General features: G+C 44.6%; 1 protein-coding gene across 32 annotated transcripts in view; it reads left to right on the top strand.

Annotated features, from left to right (window-relative positions):
- Positions 1-13,088, top strand: part of VSIG4 (V-set and immunoglobulin domain containing 4) — a 791,917-nt gene that overhangs the window by 306,132 nt on the left and 472,697 nt on the right. The window lies entirely within an intron of this gene.

Here is a 13,088-nt window from a genome sequence, read left to right as displayed (position 1 = left end):
CTTCCTGTAGGCCACAGCTCCGCAGGCGACAGTCTTCTTCAGGACCTTGCGTCGCTTGCGTCCTACGTCAGAGCGCTCACCGAGGCTCCTTCCAGGACCTGGCGCTTCCTGGTTTGACGTCGAGGCGTGGGGCGTGTCCGGGGCTTCGCGCGCTTCAGCAGGTACGCCTCTAAGTTTGCCGCGGTTACGCCCTTCTTCCCGCTCGGAGGCCCAACAATGGCGGCAATCTTCGCCACAGTTAAACACACAGTTCAGAATAAAGGCGCACAGTACCCGGTGGCAAGGGGCACAACACTCCGTCATTGCAGCGGGCACGGAATCCTGTTCGTGATGCCAGGAAGAGATGACGCGCCCAGGGGATGTGGATGACTACTCGGCGCCCGGGCCTTGCTGTTAGTTTTGTGGGGATTTCGCGGTGGCTGACTCCCGGGCCCGTACCCTGGGGTCACTCTTAAAAGGTAAAGAAGGAATGGGGGAAAAGGTGTATGGGATAGGGGGTAGTTCGTGACGCCACCCGTGATGTCTGGTGAGGATCACCAGCGCTGCTACAGTCCTCTGAGGCCGGTGGTCAGGCAGCTTAGTTGGTGCAGCTCCCCACAGGTGGAGCGGGGCCTCAGGGCAGCATAGGAAAAGGGATGCAGGACAGAGGGGACACAGCCGGGTCAGAAGAAGAATAGGCACACTCACAGCAGTTCACTTCAGTACCTTTACTGGTGGTGTTTCAGGCACGATCCAGGGCACTGTAGGATGAAGGGTGCATTTCAGGACTCTCCCCAGTGAGCGGGTGTGGGGCCTCCTGTTTCTTGCCTTTTCCTGATAAGTTTGTGACCTGCCTGAAGCTAGGCCTAACTTGGTCTCTGTCTTGCACCTGCTGACCTGGTGGTAGGGCCTTCTGTTGGAGATCACACTCCCTGGTCTCTTGGGCCTCTGTGATTCCTGACCCTGGGATAACAGTCAGCTTCTGGTATTCCTGGGACATGTAGTTCGCCAGGGGTTCCGGTTATTTCTGCTGGTCCTAGAGATCCTCGCAGACACGGACCTGGTGTCCGGTAAATGCTTGTGGGGTGAGCTGGCTAAGCTCTTCTGCCCCCTATGTAGCTCGCTTACTCCACTTGCCTTCGGCCGCTCGGAGCCCTCACTTGGCTTCACACTGGCAGTAGGCCTCGCTACTCTTCACCGCTCTTACGGCGTCGGCACGCCTTAGGCTCACTAACCTGAGGTCACTGAGTCTGTGCTGGACTGACTTTCTCACAGACTGCACTCTCTGTGGACTCTAGACTGCAGACTCCAGACTTAGACTTGTCCAGACTCCAACTGGACTGCCTAGCTCCACCTTCCCTATTTATATCCCTAACAGGCTCCCTCTGCTGGTCTGAGGTGGAAGATGGAGGTGGGTGTATGCTGTGAGGGCCTCTTGTGGAGGAATCCGTCCATGCACCCCTCTAAGATCTGTGGCACCAATGCACAACAGGGCTCCACAATAGTTGCCGTCATTAATCCAGTAGTGTATTACCTTACTTTACCAAGATTCATAATGTGTTTCACCAATCACTTCACAAGAAATATATTGCTTCTGCTGAACCATCATCACCATCACCTTCCCCAGTCATTGTTGAGGAGAATCTGGAATTCAAGATAGCGAAGATAATAGATTCTCGCTTTGTACTCCGGTCTTTTCAATATTTGGCACATTGGAAGAGTTATAGTCCTGAGGAGAGAATGTGGGTACCAGCGTCGGATGTACATGCAACCAGGTTGGTCCGGTTTAATCACATTTCACATCCAGATAAACCTGGCTCTGAGGTTCCGGAGGTCCCTCTTAGGAGGGGGCTACTGCCACAGGGATAATGTGACAGAGAGGGGCCAGAAGATTGTGGCCAGAAGATTGTGGCGTCTGGTTTCACAAACTCCTGCACTGATTAGAATTGCTTCAGCAACTTATTAGACAGTGCAGGCTTTATCCTTGCTGGCAGTGCAAGTGTTAATCAGGTTAGTTGATCTCCTGGAGTTCTCCAACCTGGATTTTCTCAGCTGTTCAGTGTTGGCCGCTCCCCTCTGCTATATATGCTCGCCACTGGTACTTGGGAATTGCCAGTGATAGTTCATACTTCCTTACAAAGGAAATGTGTCATCCTTAACTTTAGGCCTTTTAGAGATCATTTCATATTCAACTTGCTTAACTGTTCACAATAACTTAATTTTGACCAGGGGTGTCCAAACTTTTACATGCCACTGTGTATATACATATTATAAGCATACTGTATATATGCTTTTAAAAACATAACTGTTAATATATTATTTTAATCAATTACCAAAATGTAAAGTTTGATTGATGCAAAAAAACTTAGTAATAATAATTGTAATTTTTTAATTAATAATAAGATAGAAGGGAAGAATAAAACCAGGAACAGAATCAATAGACAAAATCATAGTCTGGATGACAGCCGGGGTCAGATACCAGGTGATCAGTAACAGCCACGTCTGCGAGCAGTATGAATACCGCGGAGCCTGGTGACAGAGGCATGTCCGGGCAGAGATGTAACAGAAGGCCACAGGTAGATGGTGAAGGTCCTTCTATACGGCTCCAGCAGTGATGGTAGATCTGCTGGACTTCAGGGCGCTGGATGCGGAGGTTTCCCGTCTTTCGAGGTGTCTCTAGGGGAACGGTGACAACATGCAAATACGCGAGCAGCCCTGGCTAATCCACGCCGGCAGGATGATAAGATCCGGCGGAAGATGGAACCTATGAGAAGAGAAGGAAATATAATGTAAGTGATGGGACTCCATATGACATGGTACTACTGTGCGGTCACTGTGGCCGGACGGCAGAGGAGTCTCATCACACAGAGGTCAGCGATCATTGTCAGCCATCATACATGTGATAATCCCATCCCTGACAGATGACATCTGCTCCACATGCATTTATCTCACTGACGACCTCACACAACATGGAGCTGATTCTCACACTTACCTCGTCTCTTTTTCCCCTTTTTCACATTTTCATATGTTTCCTCGTCAGCTGGAAATTCTGATCAGAAAGAAGAAAAAACAACAACTCACTAAGGACATATTGTTATGGGATCTGCTTTGTATCTGTCCTGTATATAGTAGGATTATTTTTGTCCTGTCTCCTATAGTCCTGATAATCTGGTATTGCATGATAGGGCAGAATAAGTCCTATATACTGGACATGACCTCATCTGGGGGGCATTAGATGTGTCACTAATATGGAGCAGTGAGCGCCCTTGTGTGCCGCCATGTGGTGCATCACTAATGAGCGATATTCTACTATAGGAGACGATGTCTCATTACGATGGCGGAGGTTACTGGATGCTACAACGTATCACAATATCCATGATTGTACTGTACAATGTTACGGAAATAGAGACACAGTATGGGCCCATGGGCAACATAATTGGGATCCATGAAACATGGATAACATAGGAGACCTATTACAGAAAAACCATGTGAAGATATTTGACCCTTGATGACAACATTCACATTTTTGGAGCTATAGACATGTACATACCTGACAATGGGGACGAGGATGGCAAGCTGGTTATAGCATCATCTCTATCAGATCCTTTCTGCCTGTTTGGAAGAAGAAAATCAAGAAAATCACAAGTAAATTTTGTGTAAAAGGAATTGTCTCACTAGAAGAACATCGACTATAAGGCCTAATAGGACATATGAAAGGTCTCCTACTCAAAACTACCTTCTATGGAGCAGAGTGAAAAACAACTACCAACAATGGCCGGCATGTAATACTACATCTCTCCTACAATGTGGGCAGCATTATCAATGCCTGACTGGCTGCAATTATTGGCTGTTATCTCCAATGAATTCTGAAGCCAAAAGCGCAATGACCGCTGATCATGGGGCGGTGGATGCTGCACTTGATATTATGGTAATTATGTCCTATATTTGGTGTTGTGCACTTATATCAGCCTGGAGCTCCCAGTAATAACCACATAATCTACTCACATTTCTGAGATGTTTCTGCTGGATGATGGGGTACACTCTGGAGGGGACTTGATAGTGGTGGTACAGAGCTAAAAACAGAATAATAAGATATAAATTTCTATTTTTTTACTTTTAGAGGTCTTTTTTACACATTCTGGATTTCTTGATCACATACTTACTTTAGAAAGCCTTTCAGAGGATGATGTAAAATTTTGGAAGAAAAGGCTCTCATTATCCTCACTTGTGTCCTCCTCCTCTGAGTCCATATGCTTGTCTGTATCAGCGTGATCTACAAGACATAGGTAATGAAGTGTTATTAGAGGTTGGCAGTGTAACACAGTCATAATTTATCACTAATATTAATAGGAACTGTTTGACACATATTAAGGAAGATGAGACAAACAGTGGCTTAGTCTAGATGAAATCTCCTTCTACTTACTGATAAATAAGCTGGTGTCCATGTCTGACACAATCCGAGGGACGTACTCCGGCTTCTGACTTAGAAGGTTTTCAAATTCTAAGTCACACAAGAATGGATAACTCTTGATCTCGAAGGCTCCTCCTGGAAAAAGAAAACCAAAAGTTGAGCAGACATTGTCAGAGACTGCTCCATATCGGAACAATTTATCTTACTCTAAACTAATGACATATCCGAAGGAAACAAGCTGAAAGTCATAGTATGGATAACTAGAAATAGGCAAGCAGATAGAGAAGTGCTGATTCTCATGGAAAGAAGCGATATGTCCTCGTTGTAAAAAGTGAATATAAAAACTAATTTATTGGTTACCTGTCCCAAGTCTTTGTACAGGATTTGTTCTGAGCAGGTCATCAATGAGGTCCTGAGCATCGGGGGGGGGAGAGCAATCCCAATCCCAAATGATGTCTCCTGTTATATAAGAAAATTACAGAAAATAAAACCTCTGTATTGGACTGTAAGAAAAAGCAAAGGAAATAACGTAACCCATGTAATCAGTCAAAGCAATGATCGGATTATTCTACTTACCAGTGACAATATTTTTATGAAGCTCAGATAGGGAGTCCCCATGAAATGGTACATATCCCATCAGAAATTCATGCAGGATGATCCCCATTGACCACCAATCAGCAGGTCTTCCATAGCCTTTCTTCAGGATGATTTCTGGGGCCATATAATATGGGGTGCCACAGTCCTGGAAACCAACAGAAGATAAAGATGAGAATCGATGAAATGATTATTATGACAAGTTCTCCCCATAAAAACACAATGACAGAAGATAAAATATGAGTGGAAAAGTTCTCTAGAATGAAGAACGTAGAGAGGAGATAATAGTGTAATGAGATTTGTAAAGAACAAGCTAAGTTCCTGTAAGTGATGCCGACCTCATGGTCCTGGAACTCTCTGGCGATGTCCTCCAATGATTCCTTGTGGGTGTTGGCTTCTGGTATCATGACACCAACTTTTGAAATCCCAAAATCGGCGACTTTAATGTGTCCAGCCGGTGTAATTAGGAGGCTGTGAAAGAAAAGATAGTTTTAGCCTCACAGGCCATGTGGTAATAAATAACTTTCCCCACTTTATTATGCTACAGGGGGCACTTACTTCTCTGACTTCAGGTCTCTGTGCACCACGCCATAGCTGTGCAGGTATTCCACAGCAAGAACTGCCTCTGCAAAGTACAGGCGGGCCAAGGGGACAGATAAAGGACCCCTGGTTCTTAGGAGGGTTGCGCAGTCTCCACCTATAGAAGAAAGGAAATATGAGCGGTGAGGGGTTTATACAGCAAACCACCATGAAGTGTCATGAGAAGTGAGCGGAGACATTGGGGCTGGAGACAATATATACGGACAGTGTCAGACTGAAGAACATTGGGCCCACCAGAACATTTGATTCCGAGGGCCCACCTTTCTCCTCCACTCAAGAGCCCCATAGTGCAAACCTTGCAGCTGCTATGAACTCTCCTGAAGGAGAAGCCAGGGCCGACCGGAGGAGTCTCCAGTTCTCTGGTGGGCCAGTCCAACCCTGTATTTGGATATAATGTACAGAATATTAGTCTGAGGTCATGGTGAAATGTCGTCTATGTCACTAATAACATAAAGTGATGTCACATCTCGTCTAAAGCTGGAGATACTGACGTGCTCAGTGCGGACATACAGGGAGATCACACACAACAATGACTTTGCGGAATATCTATAGTAAATGCTCTGCGGGGAAGTAACCGTCCACAGGGACAAGTCCTAATGATAAGATGTCAGCAGACATGGGCTGAATATAATACATGTACATGTCCTACCTCCTACATACTCCATGACCATACACAGGTGAGATCTAGTAGGGAAGGAGCAGAGCATGGAGGTCACATAGGGACAATCAGCGAATGTCAGGATGTCTCTCTCCAGAAAGGCCCCTTCCACAGCTGTTGGAGTATCCAGGGTCGTCTTGGCCATTTTCTTCATAGCAAAGATCTTCTTTGAATCTTTATGGTGCACTAAGTAGACGGATCTGGAGAGAAAGAGAAACCATGGTTTATTATGAATCATTATTAACAGTCTGTCTATAGAAGTCATTATATGATCTTCTGTACTCATGTTTAATACTAGAAGTCACTAGAAATACATATCTAGTAATCTATGAAATAATACTACATAGATCACCTATGGGAGGTCTGCACAATGCCACATCTGCCAGACCCTCACCCAGGTCACATTATCACCCATGGGAGGTCTGCACAATGCCACGTCTGCCAGAACCACACCCAGGTCACATTATCACCTATGGGAGGCCTGCACAATCCAACGTGTGCCAGAACCACACCCAGGTCACATTGTCACCTATGGGAGGTCTGCACAATGCTAGGTCTGCCAGAGCCCTCACCCAGGTCACATCACCTATGGAAGGTCTGCACAATGGCACGTCTGCCAGAACCACACCCAGGTCACACTATCACCTGTGAATGTCTGCACAATGCCACGTCTGCCAGACCCTCATCTGGGTCACATTATCACCTATGGGAGGCCTGCACAATGCCACGTCTGCCAGAACCACACCCAGGTCACATTATCACCTGTGGGAGGTCTGCACAATGCCACATCTGCCAGAACCCTCACCCATGTCGCATTAACAGGTCATTTCCCTATGATAACACTGAATGGCAGAGCACAGAGGCTAAAAGCTTGTCATAGGGAACCCTGAGAAATGTGGATTATGCCAACTGAAATCTCACCCAAAAGATCCGCTGCTGATCAGTTTAGATGTTTCGTAGTCGCTCATACGCGGCTTTCTCGCCGGGATCAATGATTCCATCAAGTTCTAGAAAAGAAGAAGAAATTATATTAAGATCTAGAAGCTTCGGGAGCAAATCTCCAGATGCAGAAACGTCTCCTCCTATATTATGCCCCAGCTGATGTCACTGATCCGATGTAGGGATGATACAAGCCGGACGCTCCGCAGACACGGATGTAATGTAAGGGGGGATCCTCCATACATCAGAATCATTGTACAGTGCTGGATAATGTGAGAAATCACACAGAGGAGAACTTACAGAGGATCTGTCTGTGTGCTATGTAATCTGAGAGAAACATGATGTAGGGGCTGAGACCCTGATTCCAGTGATGTGTCACTTACTAAACTGTGTGGTGTTGTGTCAATAAAATCAGTGTTTTATCAGCAGGAGATTATCACTAGAGGACCATCTGTCTCGTGCCATGTAGTCCTATTGCTCTGTGTTACCCCACCCCCACCACTGAATGGCAGCTTTCTGCCTATGCACACTGTACATAAAAGCTGCCAATCACTGGTGCAGGCGGGGTTATACACAGAAAGCTGCCAATCACTGGTGCAGGTGGGGTTATACACAGAAAGCTGCCAATCACTGGTGTGGACGGCGTATTACACAGAAAGCTGCCAATCACTGGTGTGGGCGGGGTTATACAGGGCTCAGCATTCAGAGCACTGCCAGATCTGCAGCAGAAAAAAATATTGATTTCATCACAACTGCTGCCCTGAATAAGGTAATGAATACATCGCTGGAATCAGGGTCTCTGCCTCTACATCATGCTGCCCTCAGATGAGGAGCAAAAACCTGCTGACAGATTCCCTATAATATAAATGCTATTATCTAATGCAATGGTGTCATCTCCTCTGATGATAGAGGCGTCCCCTGGTTATATGGGGGATAATACTGGACGGGTCATTCACACCCCGTGATCTGGTGATACATAGACATCTCCCTCTATAATACTTACATCGGCAGATTCTTGGATCTCCGGGATCTCTAAGATCACACTGTCAGGATCCAACAGCTCAGTTGTTTCTAAAATAGTGATAAAATGATGAAGAAATAAAATATATTAGACAATATTAATCCTACATATATAATACAACAATATAACAGAGAAATGACAAGACGTCTGTGAATGGGATTAATACTCGTTATATGGGGACTCTATATATGGGAACGTCCGGCAGAGCCATAGATAATGTAATGTAAATGGTGGAGGACCCCAATCACCACATGAATGAGGAACCCATCACCCTCGATGAGCGATGGGAAGAGAGCTAAAGCGTAAGAGCCATATGCAAATTAGCCTGGAAGTGCACAGGGGCGTGTCACTGCACTCGGACTTCTTCTTCCACGCCCCCAGTGCACTTCCATCCTGATTTGTATATGACTTCTACGTTAGTTTTCTCCTGACTGGCACTTTGGATTTCTGGAAAAAATGCGAGAAAATGTCCTGTCCAGTCCTCCCACTACTCCCATATGTAACATGTGCTGCCAGGTTCCCATTACACAGAGTGGAAAGAGTAAATGTGACATTGTCCCCTGTTCTGTATAATATCCGGATATTTCCTGTAGAAGGTTGTGTGATCGGCTCACCTGTAGTCAGATCGCTGCTCGGCCCCGGCTGACTCATATTGGGGTCAGGGGTTTCTGGGGTCACATTTTGCTCGTCTTCGGTGTCGCCTTCTGGTGTCTGCTGATAGATAGAATATATAGTATTAACACGTGGAGCCTTCCAGTAAATCACCAAATCCATAAATCAGGAAGGACTAAACCTGCATTTACAGACGCACCAACTGTAACTATACAGATCAGGCGCCATCATGAGGGCTTTTCTCAGAAAGTTCTCTCAGATCTAACCCCAGATCTTCTGATCTCTGACTCGTGATCTGGAGAAGATCAGGAAACAACGACGTGTGATAGAGAAGATGATGGATCCTTACCAGGCTTTCCGAGGAGCAGGCCGGACCTTCCAGTACACACAGGACTTTTTCGGCCAGTTCCTTAATAGAAGCCAAATCTCCATGTTGAGATCTTTTTTCAGCCTATAAAGAAGAAAAGAAACAAAAATGAAAATTCTGAGATGAGAAAGGTCACAATAGAGGCGGCCATTGTATGTGACGTCTGCTCCTCTCTGCAGATACAATGACTACATATCTGGGGACTCGTTCTGTTTTATATTGAAAGAAAGAAGAAGCTTCTATCCCACCATTATTATTCATTATTGTGGAAAATATTTGTGTGGAGCGTCCGCCATTTACCTGCTGTAGTAATGTCCTGATGTTCTGATGTAAATCCATCAGATACTCTGAGGTGAGATGACCTCGGTGGTATTTGGTCAGGCTGTCCCTTACTAGCTCCACCACCAGCCGGTGAGTGAAGCTGAGGACGCCATCGGGTGGTAGAAGCACAATCTCAGGGCGATAGGTTGTAAGAATCTCCCATAGAGCTTCTACCTGAAGATTTTCTAAAAGTATTTTAGCCATAGCTAGAACCTGCAAGTGCAATCAGTCACTATAGAGCCAACAAAGGCAGCCCTGACCCTGTGTACATTGTATAAGTAGTGACTGCGAGCTGTGATGTCATAATGGCCGACCATCACCAGTGATGTCATCATGGAATCTTGTGATGGAATCTTATAGAGGCAGCTCTGCACAAATACATGCTGCCAAGCAATATTTAAAGTGTGTGGGGGCTCATGTTGTATATAGGGGGACTATGTTAGGGCTCAGCTGTATATATGGGGCTATGTGAGGGCTCATACTGTATATAGGGGGCTATGTGAGGGCTCACACAGAATATATGGGGCTATGTGAGGGCTCAGCTGTACATAGGGGGCCATGTGAGGGCTCATACTGTATATATGGGGCTTTGAGAGGGCTCATTGTGTATATATGGGGCTATGTGAGGGCTCAGCTGTATATAGGGGGCTATGTGAGAGCTCAGCTGTATATAGGGGGCTATGTGAGAGCTCATACTGTATATAGATGGCTATGTGAAGGTTCATACTGTATATAGGGGCTATGTGTGGGCATATAAGGTATATAGGGGCTATATGTGGGCTTATACAGTATAAAGGGGGATGTCAGCATACTTAATTCTGCTCAATATTAAATTGCACAATTAATAATATAAAATCATAATTATAATTAATATGTTAATATTAATATTGAGCAGAATTAATTTTATTTTTGTTATGTGTAGTGCAACACAGCACCTGCGTGTTAATCGCGTGACTTATCACATCATCTATCAAAGAAAATCATGTGACATGTCGGGTGCTGGGGTCCCCCACCTTCTAAACTGCCCGGGGCCTCGGCTACTCTTAATCCGTCCCTGCTTCTATCCCACCATTATTATTCATTATTGTGGAGAAGATTTGTGCGGAGCATCCGCCACTTACCTGTTGTAGTAATGTCCTGATGTTCTGGGGTAAATCCGTCAGATACTCTGAGGTGAGATGACCTCAGTGGTATTTGGTCAGGCTGTCCCTTACTAGCTCCACCACCAGCCGGTGAGTGAAGCTGAGGACGCCATCGGGTGGTAGAAGCACAATCTCCGGGGCGATTGGTGGTAAGAATCTCCCATAGAGCTTCTACCTGAAGATTGTGCAAAAGTATTTTAGCCATAGCTAGAACCTGCAAGTGCAATCAGTCACTATGGAATAGCGAGAAACTGCAAGTGCACTCAGTCACTATGGAATAGCTAGGAACTGCAAGTGCGATTAGTCACTATGGAATAGCGAAAAACAGCAAGTGCGCTCAGTCACTATAGAGTCAACAAAGACAGCCGCAACCCTGTGTACATTGTATAAGTAGTGACTGCGAGCTGTGATGTCATAATGGCCAACAATCACCAGTGATGTCATCATGGAATCTTGTGATGGAATCTTCAAGGAGCTGCTCTGCACAAATACATGCTGCCTAACAATATGCTTTTTTGGCGTTCCCTTTTATTCCCAATTACCACACAACCAGGATAAGGGAATGTTCACACGTTGCATTTTTGCTGCATTTTTCTCTGCATCAACAACCAGATTGGTGGCAGGAAAAACCCAGCGTACAGTCCGCACTTATTTGCTGGGTTTTTGCAGTGTTTATACTTGTGGGTTTTTTTTCATTCATTTGAAAGGGTGAAAAACGCTGCAAAACCCCTGAAAGAATTAACATGCTGCAGATTAGAAAAAAATGCAGCATGTGAATGAGACTTCAGAAATCTCATTCAATAAGCTGGTACTGTAAAAAGCTGAAACAATGCTACTTGTGAACATAACCCAAAGATATACTCAGTCATATTATGGGAAATATTGTGTATATTTATTCCTCACATGTCTTTTTTTTTACCATAGAACCTCATTGGTTGCAGAAATTACTATTAACAAATGTGACAAATATTGAAGAGTTAATAAGTGACCAAAGGAGTCAATCATTTATGTCATTAACATTAATCGTTGTTTTTCTGTAAACTTCCATCCTTTACCGTGTGGGTTTCGGTGGCGTTATCGTGCGGCTGCAGGAGCGGAGAGCCGCTGTCAGACACGGCCAGACTCCCTAGAAAGATGGTTTATTACAAAGGTCTCCGAGCATCAAAACAGTCAGAAAAACACAAGAAACACATAACACAAACTGATACATTTTATTGTAATATACAACGAACACAGATCAGCTGTGCAGCGGAAGACGAACCCTGAAATTGCTAATACCCAGCCCTAGTTACAGGGGAAATCAGCAATCATAAGCTTCTATTTAGATAGGGAAATGCTCCTCTTTTATGTCCTTATTGTGGGCACAATGTGTGTAATAAATAAAAAAAGAGAAAGAAAAAGTAGGAAAAAATATAAATAAAAAAAAAAAATAAAACAAAATTTATAAAAATTTAGGTCACTGTCAGCACAAATTGCTTTTTCTTACCCCTCCCCATAAAACACATGTCCCATATATACCAATAACTGTCATGAAAAGAGTAATACAGTTTCCAATGAATGTTAGTGGTAGGGTGCAGCCGTCTCCGCTAAACTCCATCCATAGTTTTAGTAAAGTGACGTGAGTAGCAGAAAAAAGTCACAAATTATTGCTCAAATTATCACATTTTTACGCCAATCACTAAATAATATCTGCCAATAGGTTCATCTACATTAGGAATAGAGAAATCCCATAGTTATATGGTGGATAATACTGGACATGTAATTCATACACAGCTATCTGGTGATATACAGACACCTCCCTCTATGACAGCGGCACATTCATGGATCTCTGGGGTCTCAGATTTTCCAATATCAGTATTTGTCAGCATATTCGTTCCTAAAATTTGAATACAATAATAAATAAATGTAATATATTAGACTGTATCATTCCTGAATATCTGAGGTGATCGGACCTTGAATAACACATCAACTAGAGAGGGTGCAGAGAAGAGCGACCAAGGTTATTAGAGTACTGGGGGGTCTGCAATACCAAGACAGGTTATTACACTTGGGGTTATTTACTGTGGAAAAACGAAGGCTTAGGGGTGATCTTATTACTATTTACAAGTATATGAGGGGACAGTACAAAGACCTTTCTACTGATCTTTTTACTCTGAGGCCTGAGACGGGGACAAGGGGGCATCTTCTACGTCTGGAGTAGTGTTGAGCCACCCCCGTAGTGTTCGAGTTCGGTTCGGTTCGTCGAACACCCGTGTGTTCGCCGAACTGTTCGTCGAACTGTTCGTCAAACACCTTCGAACACCGTTAAAACCAATGGCAGGCAAACAAAAACACATAGAAACACATAGAAAACACCTTCAAAGGTGTCCAAAAGCTGACAAACTGCTCAGAAGACATAACTAACACATGGAAAAGTGACAAGTACATATAGTCATGCGAAAATA

This window comes from Phyllobates terribilis, unplaced genomic scaffold (assembly GCF_046119375.1).
Source record: "Phyllobates terribilis strain yellow unplaced genomic scaffold, ASM4611937v1 Scaffold_7__3_contigs__length_470593459, whole genome shotgun sequence".
Classification (NCBI taxonomy): domain Eukaryota; kingdom Metazoa; phylum Chordata; class Amphibia; order Anura; family Dendrobatidae; genus Phyllobates; species Phyllobates terribilis.
The sequence above is the reverse complement of the archived record's forward strand: the minus strand, read 5'-3'. Positions and strand labels throughout refer to the sequence as shown.